At 36.0% G+C, this 17,930-nt stretch overlaps 1 pseudogene; it reads right to left on the reverse strand.

The window, feature by feature from the left end:
- Positions 1 to 417: 417 nt before the first annotated feature.
- LOC132563307 (uncharacterized) lies at positions 418 to 4,307 on the reverse strand (annotated as a pseudogene).
- Positions 4,308 to 17,930: the final 13,623 nt, after the last annotated feature.

The following is a 17,930-nucleotide window of genomic DNA, read 5'->3' on the forward strand; positions in this document are numbered from 1 at the left end:
GTACCAGTGTCCCTCAACAGTGGCATATTCCAAGAGGAGCAAAAATACAGCCAGTACCTCTGAGCCAAGTTGTTGTCGCAAAAGCAAAAGAACAAAGGAAAAGAAAACCAGTGATATGCGAAGTAAATGAGAACTATAGGTATTTATTATCTTCTTCATTTAAATGTCAAATTTTACAATCATTATAATAACATGGAGAACAAACTGTTACCAGTAATTGATACATGAAGTCGCTGAATACATGTACTATGTGTAAATTAATAGGAAAAGCACCCTTTATTTCATTTAACAAAAAATTCAGTTTTACACATTTAATGCATACACATCTAGCATTACATTCAATACACAATTCTGATCTGCATAACTTATCATATAGCTAATGATATAAATCATACATCTCAAATCACAAAGCCTGATAATACATTACACAACCTGATAAAATTTTCATAACAAGGCTACAACATTATCAATGCAAGTACCCAGTTATGAATTTTAATGTAAATCATCTACAGCATTAAATTTAACACCTGATCATCTCAAATTATAAGGTGATCATAGATATATAGAGTTACGAGTTTTCAATGCTTTTATCACAGATTACCAGAAGTCACTTCAAGAGACAAGCTGAAGCTATCAGCATTACATGGAACACCACTGCAGCATCTAATGTTCAACAATGCACCAACAGTAACAACAGAAATATTTGGACCACTTCCTGTAGGATCCATTTTATCCTATCAGGTAGAGTATCTAGATCTTTTGTTAATAATTATACACCATTTCAGTGGTTTATATTAATATATATTCAGAAAAAGTACTCAATGCATTTCATATATCAATACTTATGAAATCTTATTCTTTGTCTTTGACAAACACATCTTGAAAAAGTGTCAGATGACAACAAACGGACCATATTTCATTAAGTTTTGGTAACAGGTTAGTTGGCACTTGATGCGACAATATTTTGAAAGTTTTCACCTTAGCTATGAGTCTTTCTATATGCACTCTGTGTTTTGCAATCTTCTGAGTTGTGAATATTTCTTCAGCACTCATTTGTGACCCTGACCTTGCAAATGGCGGAATATTCAATTTCAAGCCAATTTTTTCCAGTTCTTCACCTATCTTAAATCCCTTATCTGCCATAACTGCATCTCCAGTTTGAATAAAACCATGCTCTTTCATGGCTTTCATTACATCATAAAACCCACTTTCCTCTGTGAGGGTCTTGTCAGAAATAGCACCTGAATGCAGTTCTGAAACAAACATCACAGTTCCATTTGGATCACATCCAATAAGGCCCTTCACAGTATTGCTGGATTTATAGTCACTATACATTTGACTCTGAAGTCCAAGTGCAGAGGGAGTTTGTGTTTTTAATTCCGTTCCATCAATAATGATCAGTGTTGTTGGGTAGTCTTTTTTAAAGTCCTTTGGCATGTTGTTAATTATGGTGTCCCTATGTGGCCATATTGACAATTGTCCTAATTTGAAGTACATATGGTCTATCCAGGTATTAAACACAACACCTGCTGACTGAATGCCAAGTCCGAATCTCACTGCCACATCTTTCAGTCCAAAATTATGACGCAAACGACACAAAGTCAAAAACAGAGCATCTTCATTGCTTAATAAATATATATCATGTCGACCCTTTTCGTATGGCATTTCAAATCCAGGGGGCACAAGAAAGCTCAGTAAGGCAACAAAGCGCAAATGGACTAATCCAGTGTAATACCTGAAAAGGTCTTTCACATTTTCTTTCAACAGGATTTCTTTAACTCCAAAAGCCTGGTGTTTCTCTGCATTTTGGGCTTCCTCTAGCTCTTTTATTCTTTCTTCCTGCTTTTTAACAACTCCCTTCACTGTATGTAGCTCTGTCACCACAGAGAGGAGATCCATAGGTGAAATCCCTGAAAGAATAAAGAAATTTAACTTTTATGCATATTTACAACATGGCATATATGACTTTTACATATTGTATCATTTTTTACCTAATATACTTACAGACAAGTAACTTAAAGAAACCACTAGTTCAAATATCAACTAATGGATGTGGAGATACAACAGTGACGAGGCCATCACCAGTCAAACTTCCAACAGAGTTCAGTGAGTTCAATAGGAGTATACCCCAACAAGAAATAGAAAACATTGAGAAGAAGACCAGAGAACAGTCCAATTCACGGCTGTGGCATGATGTAAGAAAAGATAGACTGACAGCATCAAATTTTGGGAAAATCCTTAAAAGGAAAGCTCAACCTACACCATCTTTCTTGAACACCATTTTCAACAGAACATGTGTTAATGCTGCACCATTGGAGTATGGAAGGAGAAATGAGATCAGTGCAAAAAGAAAATACTTGAAAAAATTTCCATCAGCACATTTCCATGAATGTGGTTTTGTAATCAACCATGAATTTTCTTTCCTGGGTGCCTCCCCTGATGGAAAATTGTGTTGTGATGGAGAAAGCGGAATAGTGGAAATCAAATGTCCATTTACAGCACGGAACATGAAAGTGAGTGATGCCTGTGATGAAGTAAGGGGATTCTGCCTTCAGAGATGTAATGGGAAAATGAGTTTGAAGAGGGACCATGAGTATTATGCTCAAATCCAAGGACAACTAATGATTACAGGATGTGATTTCTGTGAATTTATCATCTACACCCATTGTGATTTATTTGTGGAGAGAATTCTGCCCGACAATCAATTTATGACAGACATGTTATATCGGTTATCAACATTTTACAAGAACCATGCCCAACATTTATGAACTGTTCTCATTTCACCATTTGCAAACTGTGCCACTGTGAAAGTTCAATTTACTTACTCTTTTCTTCTGTTTGCGTAGCTGAGTCAGTCATTACATGTACTTTTGTGCTATTAGCTGTAGATGCCATGTCATTCACTGATTCACAATTTAACCTGTAATTCAAACAAATTTAAATGATTACTGATTCTTTTCTTCACAGATGTTGAATTTTCATGTATCAGTGAACAGATTCGTCTGTTTGTGTCTTTCGCATTTGTTTATATATAAGTAACATATATTTTCATAAAAAAAACATACATGTGCATATATTTTAGTTTTTATTTAAATGTTATCATTTGAAACATATAAAAAGAAGATTTCAATAAGTAAATTTTCAGAAATTTTTCACAAGTCAACTTTGTTCAATTTTAAAGTTTGTGTGTAATATTTTATGTTGTCAGCATAATTACATCTGTCGGCTATAAATGTACATGTTTTCAATTATTTTTATAAATAAAATATTGTTTACTTACAGCTCTGTGTTTTCATGAAATGGCATTGTTTTCTTCTTTTTTTACATAGAGATCTGTGTCTGTGTTTAGCAATCTTCTCTTTGGTAGAGGTCTTGATGGAGTGTTCTTAGAACCATCAGCTGGTATAGGATCAGGGTTCAAATTTGTTGGTCCACTTCCTCCAATAAAATGCTGTAAAGAATAATGAGAAACCAGAATGAAATAAATTATCCTTTTTTTATAAGCTATTAAATGGAGATATTTAAAAAAAAAAAAAAAAAACAGTGTGTTGTGTTTTTGTGTTGCATAGCTAACATTGCTGGGTATGAATGTAAGAAAATTGCATTTATAGTATACTACACTTACAATCAAACTAATGTACCTATCATACTTGCTTAGATAATCGGATATGGGCATAACATAGTCAGAATGATTTCACATATTTGTCAAAATAACAAGATTAGTCTTTGTAAACATATATAGGAAGAATAAACAGAGTAATTCTGTTTCACTGAGATTGTCACGTTAATACTTTGTACATGTATAAACTAAAATACACGATGAAATTATAATACAACAATGGTTGGATTTCAGACGTTTATGTTGCACTAACCTGAACATTTGTTACTTTTTTATTTACACGCTGCAACTCAAATTACATTTATTTTGTAATTAATTTGTCAAGTACTGTAATCAAATGACACCCCCCCCCCACCCATCCCCCGGGCAGTCATAGTCAACATGTAATATTTATATTTATTTAAAGAGAAACTGTCACATGCTACCATTATTTCATACCGTGGAACACACAGCTTTGTGTTTGTTGATCCTGTCGACGTTCAGCTGATCATGCGGTCTCCCACACGCCTTTATCCATCGAAGGCATTTTTCTAGGTTTGTCTTCGGCTTTGGAAACAATATTAATCTAGCTCCATTCATGCGGTCTGGATATCTCTCGTCGGCATTACACGTTCCCCATGCACATCGAAGAACCATGGTTAAAATCTACTGTTAATATCTCCACGTGTATGTGTGGGACATCCGGCGCTTGTGGGACAATATGGCGACTGTGTTAACCTTGCGTCGCGCTAACGCAAAAGGAATTATTTGATTGGCCAAAATTGTCGGTTTGATTGACAGCTACAGAAAGGTCAATTATGGACATTTCTCTGTGCCAGCTTGCTATATGTACGGTTGAGTAAGTGCGACACTGTCACATTTTCTGTTAATGTGGCATAACCTACAGTTATGTTGGGGTGCAGGGTAATGTGTGATTGTAACGATGTTACACCTGCACACAACTTTCATTATGTTGTTTCTAACTAAATAACTTAATGTTTTTATAGATGGTCAGACAGAAAAAGTCCATTGGACACCAGGTACTGGCTCCACAGACACAGTCCAGTGGACACCTGACCCAGGAAAGTCCCACAGATGCAGTGGCACAGCCGACTACGCAACGGCCAAGGCATAGGCCAATACCTGCAGCAGATGGATCTGCCCAGCAACTGGCAGACACACATAATGATGAACAGCGTCAGGCAGCAATGATGCCTGCTATTACTCAGCAGGTTATGGCTGCCATGGATAACAGGGACACTCAGACGGTCAAGGCGTCGACACAGGCCGAATAAAAGGCAAAGACGGCATTCAAGCTCCCCAAAAGGCCACAAACGCAGGCAGAGTTCACCATCACGTACAGGTATGCTAAGTACTGGCAGCAGCAGTAGTAGATGGGGCATTTGAACATGAATAAGGTATTATTTACGTTCAAGTTTGTGGCATTTTTGTGGAACAATTCCCATCTGTTTTGCTTGATGTATTCACTATCTTTATATTGATGACTGAAGGTTACACACCTGTTTGGTCATACAACTGGCATTTGAATAAATGCTCACTTTCAACAATACAAGTGTTTGTTATTTCATCAGCAAAAAACATAGCAGAGCAGTTTGTGTGTATGTATATTTCTTATTGGCTAAGCATGATGATATAATTGTATTTATGCAAGGTATAAAGTAATTTATATTATCTGATTAGTTATTATATATTTATCTGAATATATTAGCATGTTATCAATTTTCTGTCAGAATATTATACATTCTTGTCCGGATAACGCTTACACTCCCTTTGTTTGTGCACAGACAAATATTGGTCGACCAGATATTTGTGACCCACCTCCTCCCCTATCTTATTGATTCCTCCATTGATGTACATTGATGTCAATTTTTGTACATTGTATGTTTACGTTAAGTTGATATTGGCATTTTTTAAACAATTACCATCTTTTTGCTTGTATATTTACGGTAATATTAAGGTTTTTGCATTTTTGTGAAACAATTCCCATCTTTTTTGCTTTATGTATTCACTATCTTTTTTATATATGACTGAAGGTTACACACCTGTTTGATCGTACAATTGGCATTTGAATAAATGCTCATTTTCAACAATACAAGTGTTTTTATCAGCAAAAAACATAGCAGAATAGTTTGTGTGTATGTATGTTTCTTACTGGCTAAGCATGATGATATAAATACATTTGCAACCACGATAACCGAATGGAATAATATATGACCAGTTGAAATGCATTGGTAATGGAAGTTAAACAGGTACAGTTGGCCTAATTCTATGTATTATTCAAAACGCTCGTAATTTAGGCAAGTCATTCATTTGAGTAAACTTGGTTGTGCTTTATCCCAGCATGCTACACGCACTATATCAATACATATATCCTAGGCCTTCAGGTTATTGGAAAGAATTTTCTAAAGATTTTGTTTGAATTTTTTTACCCATGACCTTGAAAGAATGTCAAGGTTATTCAATTGAACAAAGTTGGCATTTTTTTTTTATCCCAGCATGATATAGTACTAGTATAGCTGCATTGGAAAAAATGAACCAAGATACATGTACTACATGGAAACTCTTTTCCATTTACAATCACAAATCGTATCACATCATGCATTATGTTTCTTCAGCAATATTATGAACACGTACAAAACATGTCACCTAAAATGACTCAAAAATATTTGATTATTGTAAAGCTGACTATTAGCCATCACTACTTACTCATAGCTGCTCCAATATTTAGATGTTCATCTGTGACCACTTCTGACACATTGATATTTTTGTTCTGTAATTCCTACATCCCCTTCAAAAATCCTGCCTTTTCCATATTGGTGCTCTTCCTCGGGGTTTTTCTCTTGTCTAGAGTGGTTACAGATACAATTCTTGGAGTTGTTATCCATGAAGGTGTATGTCCAGTATTGTGCAAAGTGACCTGGCGAATCCATTCGACCATCTCCTAAAAGAAGTACAAGGTTAACATATTGAAATATTAAAATATGTCTTTGTTAAAACATAATACATCCCCCTCTGTACAGATTTATATCTGTGTGTATATAGTTCTGATGAAAAATTAATACATTTGCAAACAAATATTACATCATAAATAACTACACATTAAAAATGTACTGGGCCTATTGCTTGTTCTGCTTCTGTTGACCTCTCTGATCTTAATCAAACTTGGCAGCCCTTCACCCAACATGCAACAAGACTCGTATCAGTACCCTCAATCCATTAGTTAGTTTATATAAGAAACATTTTGAATTTTAAAAAAACCGGAAATGGAACAAGGTACACCAAACCAATGCAGTAACTCACTTGCACATTGAACAGGTGAATTTAAAATACTAATTGAAAGAAAAAATACCTGAAACTATTAATTCAATATCTTCTAACTGCTCTAAAACACCTTCCTGATGGCTAGACCAATAATCTTCTATTTATGGTACAAGAGAGGTTGTCTGTATCCTGTTGAAACTCGATTTGGAAGGGAAATGTAACTTTGTGAAGTTGGCAAATAAATGCATTTTTTATGAAGTTATTTCCTGATGATAGAATCGCGGAGGTGATCAGCAAGTCTCCACTATGGAATCTTCCATTTGTATTTAAACATACCTGAAATTGAATGTTGTTTTCATCATAAGAAATGTACATGAATTACATTGTAATACCAAGTCAATAATGGCATCTTTCAGGCCCCGATATCTCAAAACGTCTTACATACAATCTCATTCTTATCAGAAGTGATGTTATGATGGTGATCATTTTTCATTGGTAGCTATCAAATTTTAAAATGCTAACATATTAAGAAGTTTCGAGATCCCAGGGCCTGGATATTATTTGATTAATAAAATTTATAACTTTGTATTGCTACATGTAAAATTCAATTGTCATACAGCATACATTCATTCTCATTCCAAGCATACTCCTGACCCCCCGAGCTGTCGACACCTACCTGTAGGCTTAGCGTACCTTTGTTACCTGTTGTCAGCGATATAGTGTTAGGTTACATTATTCACCAACAGTCTTTTCTATATAGATTTCCATATATTCTTCTGGAATATAGTGTGCAATTCCTGTGGACATTTTAGTGTTAATTCTATCAGCAGACCGAGGATTAATTAGGCAACAGAGTTTCCGAGAAATCCATCAGAAGGATAAGTACTTTTCAAGAATTCTTATTAATCATTTAGTCGTTATCTCTTATTTTAGCGTCGGGAACTGATAATAAATAGTATCCTGGTCTGTATAATTTGTTATTTAGATACCTTGTTTAAGGAGTTTTATAGTGATACTATAGTTATAACTAGATTCAGCTATATATCAAATACAATAGGAAGGTCCAAACAGTATTAGGTAGAGTTATAATTCTGTAGAAAATATTTCATATTTTATATATCTCTGATACATATAACCTTTATTTTTATCTATTTTCTTATCGGGCTATTCATTTCGGACCATATTTAAGACGGCCTTATAAAGTGCCATCCCAACACCAAAACAAAAGAAATACTGTATCAGGTTCCTGTCCATTGTCTTTCCGTGGCCAGATATCACACTTCCACACCTGACTACACAACCTCTGCTATCCAGACCACTCACTTTCACGCTTGACCGCGTTCTTTTCTCCATCAAGGTCTCTGTCGCTCCATCTCCAGGTAACACACCTGACCTTTTATTCTCGACTAATTAGGCTCTCCCCACAGGAATTCCTCTCACCCTTTTCATCTCTTTCCCTCTGTCAACTAACTACATATACCACAACATGGCTGGCCCAACCACAAACAAACCCGCCGTAGTTATACTGACCCCTAGGGATAAAAAACCACTACATGCGGGAAGTGTTCGCGGGGACATATCCCAATACACAGGGGTAACCAGTGACGTCAGGGACATCAAGATGCTACAGTCAGGTATCATCTTAGTTCTCTGCGCCACAGCGATGTGCGTAACATGGGCAATGAAGTATAGATGGTACACCATGTACAACACAGCTATCTAAACGGCCATATACAAACTCCCCACCTAGACACAAACAAAAAATAACTCGCACAACAACAAAGGGGGTCATTTATCGGATTCCCCTCAACACGTCATTAACATCATTAAACAAAATAAACAATGTCAAGACAGCCAGTAGGATGCACAACAAAGAAAAACAACCTACAACATCCATCCTACTGGAATTTCACTCAAACACTCTACCTAAAGAAATCAAATTTAACAAATCCACATATCCAGTAACAAAATCCAACGTACCACGCAAACAACAAAAACCTACTACGAAGCATACCAAACCAAAATATTCCCAGGGCTCGACAACCCAAATCACTTACAACAACACTACAACAAATCCACTGTACTCATCAGTCGTACAAAACAACACTCCACAAAATAACACAAACAAACACACCAACAACTACAACCATTAACTCACAAATAACACCTACACAACACGGAGTATTTGTGACCACAGAGCTACTCGGCAATATTGTCCTGTTAGCACGTGATCAAACACTCAGACAGACAAGCACTACAAAAAGTCAGGGCCCTAATAAACAAACAAAACGGGTACTCGGCACCACAAGTCACCCCCATAAATAAACTGACAAAAACAACACCCACACAAACCTCACCAATACAGCCAACACCAACACAGTCCACACCAACGACATCAACACTTTTCTCAACACAAACAACACCCCAAACCTTAATAACAACCACACAAACCGAAAACACTCCTACACAACAAACAATATACTTCTTGACAGTTCTGGGGAGTTAGACGCTCACCTCGCTCTCCTACTGGATTGTGTAGGCGTAAGACACATACAAACAATAAAACAAACAAACAACACCAACACGCCCTAACACCAGATCACGGGCAAAACACACCGCCAATCAGCCGAGACCTGGAAATAGCAAACGACAGCTTTACTAGAGCCACAAGCAACATAAATTTAATATAAATACCCATTTTCTTTCGCGGGTATATTAAATTACCAGTCAGGCCTTACTGTCATGTATTGGAATGCAGGAGGCCTTAAGCCGAAAATTTCAGAATTAAAATCATGTCTGAACGAAAATGCTCCCGATATTTTATGTATTCAGGAAACAATGCTTAAACCTAAACACAAAAGTTTAAAAATTAATGGTTACAATCCACCATTTAGGTACGATTCGGACCAAGGTTTGGCAATTTATATAAAATGCGGAATTGCATACAAAGAGTATGAAATCAAAGACCAAGATCTTGTGGCTCTAGGAATAGAACTACACAATAAAACAAACAAAACAGTCATACTCAATATATACCTCTCCCCCACAAAACCAATTCCATTTAATTCCCTGGTGAATCTGATAGAAAATATCAACACGGATAACATCATTGTAACCGGGGATTTTAATGGACATCATACATTGTGAGGAAGTAACAAAAACAATTCCCGGGGAGAAACAATACACAAATGGGCAAATGAGACTGGTCTAACCATACTAAATGAGGGTAACCCTACTAGAATATATGTAGCACGGGGTATCGAATCCCATCTAGATATCACCCCAGCGTCTCCAAACTAGCTAGTAAATGTAGCTACTGGAACACCCTCAATAGCGCTCTAGGTTCCAACCATTACCCAATTTTGACACAGTTTGATTTTAAACCTCATGTCAATACAATTCAGTACCCACCACGATGGGTTTTTAATAAGGCCAATTGGGATCAATTCAAAATTTTAGCAGAAACAATCCAACATGAGGAAATTTTCGATCAAGATGTTGACGTCTTTAATGCAAATTTAACTAGGGTTGTTTTAGATATAGCGTCAACATCTATCCCTAAAACTTCAGGCAAACCCAAAACGAGGAAAAACAATCAATGGTGGAACGATGAGTGCAGGTTAGCCAAAAAACTCAAAAAGAATAGCGAAAGGAAATGGAGGGCAAATAAAAATAGTAAACTATTAAAAACAGAGTACACAAGATGCAAAACAAATTTCAATAACATCATTCAAAACGCCAAAAACAATCATTGGCAAGAGTTTTGTACATCTTTAAATAATAAAACTAATTTGAAAAACGTTTGGTCAAAGGTCAAAGCTATACAGGGAATAAGTAGATCAGAAATCCCTATACTAGGTAAGAACAACATTACCGATAAGGAAAAGGCATATACTCTAGCTAAACAATATCAAAAGGCTAGTAGTAATGATAATTTGACCCCTGAATTCAAACTAAATAAAGTTCAGAATCAAGTCACCATTGATAATGAAATCAAATATCCAGGCCCCAACACCGGTGATCTCAACTGCCCATTCACAATCACAGAATACAACAAGAGAAACACGTCCCCGGGTGATGATAACATTTCATACAACATACTCAAACACTGCCCAGACAACATCACAGACATCATACTCCTTTTTTACAACCACATATGGGACACGGGTATAATACCTGAATCTTGGAAAATGCCATTGTTATACCTATACTAAAACCAGGTAAAAATCAACAAGAACCTGCATCATATAGGCCCATAGCTTTAACCTTACACCTGTGTAAGGTTATGGAAACTATGTTAAACAATAGGCTAGTACACCCATTAGAAAGATCAGGTATCATAAACAAGGAACAGAGCGGGTTCCGTAAGGGTAGATCGACATTAGACCCACTACTACGACTCACTTCAGAGATAAAAAAAGGTTTTAACCTCAAACAAAACACTCTAGCTGTCTTCTTAGATCTGGAAAAAGCTTATGATCTCATTTGGCATGACGGACGTCTGGTCTCACTAAAAAAAAATTGGCATAACAGGTAACATCTTCAAATTCGTCAACAGTTTCCTTAAAAACCGAAAAATTCAAGTTAGGATCCATAACACTCTTTCAGATCAACTTGAACTAGACAACGGTGTAGCACAAGGCAGCGTTATTTCTCCAACACTCTTTAATATTTACATCAACACACTGTCAGATACTCTAAACAACAACACCAAGTTAGCGCAATTTGCAGATGATGGGTGTATCTGGAGTACAGGCAAAAGCATTAGATATCTAACTAAACATATCCAAAAAGATCTTACAGCAATTAATGAGTGGGCCAATAAGTGGGGTTTTAAACCAGCTAAACCAAAAACTGTAGCAATGTATTTCTCTAGAAGTAGAACACTACCAGAACTATACCTAGGCCAGACCAAATTAAAATTTGAAAAACAAGTTAGGTATTTAGGCATGATAATCGATCACAAACTCACATGGAGTAAACATATTCAATATGTAAAGGAATCATGCCAAAAGGCCATTAATACCATGAGGTATATTTCTGGTTGTAAATTTGGAGCCAATAAAACAACTCAATTAATGTTATATAAGGCCTTAGTTAGATCAAGGTTAGATTACGGGTGCCAGGTATATAATATAGCTAGTGACACAGTATTAAAACATCTAGATGTTATACAACACACAGCCTTAAGGGTAGCGCTAAGGGCCATCCAAAACACCAACAGCAATAGTTTACTAGCAGAGGCCGGCGAAACAACGTTAACACTTAGGCGAGAAAACCTTACACTAAAATACTGGGCTAGAACCCAAAATCATGGGGATAGGTTCTTACTAAATAAAGCAATACAAAACAGTGAAATACCTGTTACCAACATCAGGGCTTCCTATCCTTCAGAAATACTTAGATTAAAACAGAAATATGGTTTAGAAGGTGTCAAGATCTCCCGCAAACAAGATTTCCAAGTCCCGTGGTTAAAAAATCACCAAACGTATCGTTATTACTGCATAAGACGTTAGATAAACATCACGACCCGATAGGCGCAAAACACCTAGCATTAGAGTTGATAGATAATAAATATAACAACTTCGTTAAATTTTATAACGATGGCTCTAAAAATCCAACCAATGATAGAGTAGGGATAGGTATATATAACGATACATATAACATCAAAAAATGTCTTCGACTAAGTGACAGAGACTCGGTCTACACAGCTGAACTCATGGCTATTCAAATAGCATTACTAGGTATTAAGAAAAACCACACCAAATTTGAAGGAGTAGTCATTCTTTCGGACTCCCTCAGCTCCCTACAATCCTTGACAACTGGAAATAGCAGTAGACCTAAACTGCTTAATGCAATTCATTATATGATCACCGAGATTGATCAATTAGGAATAGATCTAAAATTTGAATGGATTCCATCTCATGCTCTGGGTCGTTTCGCACAGGTTCATTCGCCCAGGTAATGGGGGTGAGTTGGTTCGCCCATGACATGCAGGGTCGGTTCGCCCAGGTAAGTTTTACAAGTTTACAGGTGTTAGTGTGATCAACTACTTTACATTGAATGATTGATGATGTGGACAGTGCAATAATTGGTTAATTACGATAATTGGATTGCAGGTGACACTCCTGCCAGGATCGTGTGTATAGAAATTTCGAAATCTGTGTACACATCGCGGCATTCGTTTGATTTGACACTTTGAGCAGTGCAGAATGAATCCTTCATGGCTGCATTGTTTTAACAACGAAATGGGAGCAACTTATAAAAAGTCGAAGTTGATATGCTTTGCCATTTACTTGTTGGAATGGCTGACTTATGCATTGCTTGTGCAAAGGCAGTCCGACCGCGACAGCATGCTGTTACTTGCGACAGTTGTGAAAGATGGCAACATGTGGAACTGGTAAGTTGTTTTTAATTTGATTTTTTTTTTAATTATTAAAATTAATTTCAACAGTGTTTTACTATTATTAACTTAATGCATGTTTAACATTACTAAACCATTAACTTTTCTTTTTAGTTCCTAATTTTAACATTTACATTCATTTATAATTTTACAAATTCTTTAAGATTTTATTAATTTTTTAGAATATAGTACAATATTTAATGTTATGGCCGTGTTCATGTACAATATGAAACAAAAACAATTAACATTTTAAAATATATAAGTTCCACAGTTACTACACAAACTTGGTACTTTTAATAATGATTTATTTATGAGGAATACACCTGTGGCATGTTATCTAATTCCATTGTTATAGTGTTTGCATTATGTTAAATATTTGTTCAATACACTTTCATAGGTATCAGTTTGGCAACATACAGAGAAGCCATGAAATCCAGTGGTGAACTGCATTTCATGTGTAGACCTTGTGAAGATAGAAATTGGCCACTATGTAGCTGGATTGCGACAAGATGCTGACATTGACTTGCCATCTCCACCACCCATTGACATGCCTGATGACGATGACATGCAACTTAATGACTAGCCACCACTGCCCCCTCCAGCACCCATTGATGACTACATAGAGTACAGATGAACAGGATTGGCCCCTACCACCGCCACCACTTGACGACCAACCACTACCAGATGACCAACCACTACCAGATGAACCACCACTACCAGATGACCCACTTGATGAATCATTTGACTTGCCTCACAGACGTGTAGACAGACTGATGCCAGAGTCACTAACTTAACTGTTAACATTTAATCATCTTTTGATCAGCAGTCTGTGACAGCAACCTATGATTAAAAATAAAATGGATAGATGAATAATGATAATATATGATATGAGTCATGACATTATAATGCATATATATTTATACATAGTATTTATAGAAAGAAACAATAACAAATGTTTCATTTATCTTTCCAGGTGCCTGGCTTGCCGTGTGTGATGTATTTCCTGGAGTCAGCATACAGGGGTGCATATTTCATTGGACCCAGGCAGTGTGGAGACATATCCAGGACCTTGGGTTAGCGCCATCCTATCGCCAGAATGGACCGATGCATTCTTTCTTGAGGCAACTTCTAGCCATACCTTTTCTTCCTCCTGGCCACATCAGGGATACTTTCGAGAGTTTGAAGACACGCGCAAACAGTCCTGCACTGAGAAATCTCGTGGACTACATGGATCGTCAGTGGTTTCAGAATTCAGTGTTTAGTGTAAATGAGTGGTGCATTTATGAGAGGACTGTGAGGACGAACAATGATTGTGAGGGTTGGCATAACAGACTGAACCACGAAGCAGGAAGACAAGGATTGGGTGTTTATCGTTTGGTGCCTCTCCTCAGACAAGAGGCAGAGACAGTTGAGATTCGAGTGACAGCCCGTGACCTCCAGAGAGAAACAAACAGTCGCTTCACCAAACTCGAAAAGAAACAACAAACTGCTTGGACCGATTACATGAACAATGAACTTTCAACCAGTCATTTCTTGAAGATAGTGAGTCAGTGTTATGCCCCTCCTAGTGACAAGTAAAATCTTGTAACATGATGTTACAATGTAATGTCAATCAATGTGCAGTGTATCGTAGTGCGCAGCACCTGCAGTGAGTGTGATATATGAATCGTATATGTGAATTTTCCACTGGATTTGTGAATGATTGTCAGCAACTATATACCTAATTAAATAAAAAAATTTAAATCTTATTGATGTCAAAATAAATGTACACCAATTGATCTAAATGATGTTCATTTTACTTTTTATGTGACTAAGGTGAAATTGTACATTGTTTTGTCAGTGTTTGTCAGAGTTTTGAATGCAATATATTGTTTATTAGTGCTGAATGTTATAGGACTATTGTGATAAGCAAGTTCTTAAAATGTTAGTATTTTATTAATTGAACACAATTAAAATGAAAAGAGTAAGGAATTTAATAGTGCTGATCTTTAAGTAAAATGAGGCAAGTTGCATGCTGTGAGCGAAATGTTTTGTTTATTGTTGCTATGATAATGAGCTATGGTGATTTGCAATTTAAAATGGTTTTATTTTATTATGAAGATGAAGAGAGTGAGGAGTAAAATAAATGTTCGATAGTGCTGAAAAAGATAAGATTTTCATGATTTGCAGGAAATTTAACTGTTTTATGATTTGCACTTAATGTAAATGTTTGTCAGTTGAATGTTTCATGTTTATTGATGCTGAATTAAAAAGATGATTGCGATAAGATTTTGGTGATAAAGTTAATAAAGAAATTGTTTTATGATTTGCCATTAATGTAATTTGCATGTTTCCGAGTTGAATGTTTTGTTTACTGATGCTGAATTAAAGGGATACTCCTAATAAATAATGCCCAGGTTGTGAATGAGAAAGAAACCTCAATACATCTATTTTTATGCTCCAAATAAGCTATTATGAAACTTAGAAGTGAAATACACTGGTAGGCCCTGGGTATAAGTATACCACTTGTCTAAAAATAACTTCATCTGAAACTTAGTCTGACCGACCATGTTCCTTTAAACAATACGTACTGATACACATTTTACTTCCTAATATTACTCAATCATTCTTTTTCAGTGCATTCGCTTTGGAAATGCAAAGAAAACCCCTATTTGTCACTATACTTATTTATTAGGAGTGTCCCTTTAAAAGGACGATTGTGATTTGCACTAATTAAAATGGTATATTTTATAACTATGAAGAGAGTTGGGAGTGTATTTTTTCTATAGTGCTGAAAAAGATAAGATTTTTTGTGATTCTGTATGTTATGGGTGTTTTTTCCATTGAGTCTGTTGATATGTAAGTTTACTGTTACGTTTAATTAATTTTATTATGAATTTGAAATAAATGTGTACATATTAAACTTTTTTTTGTTTCTTCTTCATTTTCAAAATACAGCAGAGTATTTGTTAAAAAAATAATTCTGTATGGTACTAGTGCAGGAAAAAAGGAAATAATGCCATATAAAGTAGCTGTAATCTTAGGAGGAAAAAAGTGTAAATTTAACGTTATTCACGTTGTGGTTCAAAGGGGAGTAACTCTCATTATCAAGTGATGTTCATTACACAGGAAGCCATGATTCTATCGCCAAGAGTGTAAGTTAAAATGGATTAAAAGTAATTTTCAGGGAGTATACAGTGCACATAAGAATACTTTTGATTTTAGTTCATTTTAAAAAAAATCTGGGCGAAACAACCCGGGGCGAATGATACATAGAGCGAAACATACACTGGGCGAAACGGAATTCTGAGCGAACTGACCCGGATTCGCGAGAGTTCACAGAGCTGCGAAAGGGTACCTGTAAAGTACGAAACGAAAGCAAAACGAAACAAAACGAAACGAAACAAAACGAAATGAAACAAAACGAAATGAAATGAAAAAAAAAATACAAAGCGAAGTTCCCAGGTGAAATGTTGACTATGATCAACCATGGTTATCATAGTATTTGGTGGTTTTTCATGGTTGACCATGAACTATCAATGGTCACCCATCAATATCCATGATCCTTACCATGGTCAACCACGGTCAGTTTTTCTTCATCATGGTCAACCATGGTCAGTTTTCCTTCATCATGGTCGACCATGGTCAGTTTTGCTTCATCATGGTTTACTCAGATCTACAAATGCATACATATGACAGTGTGTGTAGGTACCGTATATGATTTTGCCTAAGTATTAAAGTTGAAGAAGGCAGAGAAAATATAAAAAGCTTATTCAATTACATAATCCTAGCTGTCCATGAAAGGCATGATTTATCAGACACCTAGACTTGGCTCCTGCTTTTGTTACTTTGCCGCGTTTTGTAGCTAAGCGGGAAAGGTAAGTACATGTACACGTGTTTTTCATGGAACGTTCATGAATATTTATGAGGCATATTTCGTATGTATACACATGATCGGTCTCTGACACGGTGTGCATACAATATTTTTTTTGATTGAGATGGAAATCAGAATAAAATGTTGATAGATAAAAGGCACATTACTTGCAATACAACACAGTCTGAAAATTAAATCTAAAACTACAATGATATCTAAGCAGCGTTACGGTATTATTACTGACAAAGCATAACATGTGTAGACCAAACACGTGTCTGATATTTATTCATGGAATTGGCGGAGAAGGAAAGCTCTGCGCATGATCTGTTATGACCACGTGACAAAGTTCATAGTAAGCAACTCCTTTTATGGCAGGAATGTAAATTCTGCAGATCATGCTACACGTGAAATGTATGGTTACTATGAATACGACGGCTCAAAGCGCAAATCCAAATACAGTTCTGGACACTGGAAGAGTGAATAATGAAAAAGTCATGGACGAGTTAGAGGAAACTTTCATATACGACTTTAGTTCGGTAAGTTTGATTTTGTTTCTTCGTCATTTGTTTTAATTTTTGGTAATCATATTTCAACGCTACCGTTTCATTTCCTGTAATACTTTATAAAATGCTGTATTTCAAATATGCCATATTCATAATTCAATCCACGTGTAGTGTGTTCCGTCGTACTGTCTGTCAATGTTTTCTCATTAAGAAAGTTTTAATTTATTTCGATTAGATGTTGTAAGTAAAATCATTAAGAACGATGTTTAGTCACAGAACTGTTTGTACTAT

The sequence above is a fragment of the Ylistrum balloti genome, unplaced genomic scaffold (genome assembly GCF_031769215.1).
Source record: "Ylistrum balloti isolate Yb309-2 unplaced genomic scaffold, AGI_CSIRO_Ybal_v1 Utg371678, whole genome shotgun sequence".
Taxonomy (NCBI): domain Eukaryota; kingdom Metazoa; phylum Mollusca; class Bivalvia; order Pectinida; family Pectinidae; genus Ylistrum; species Ylistrum balloti.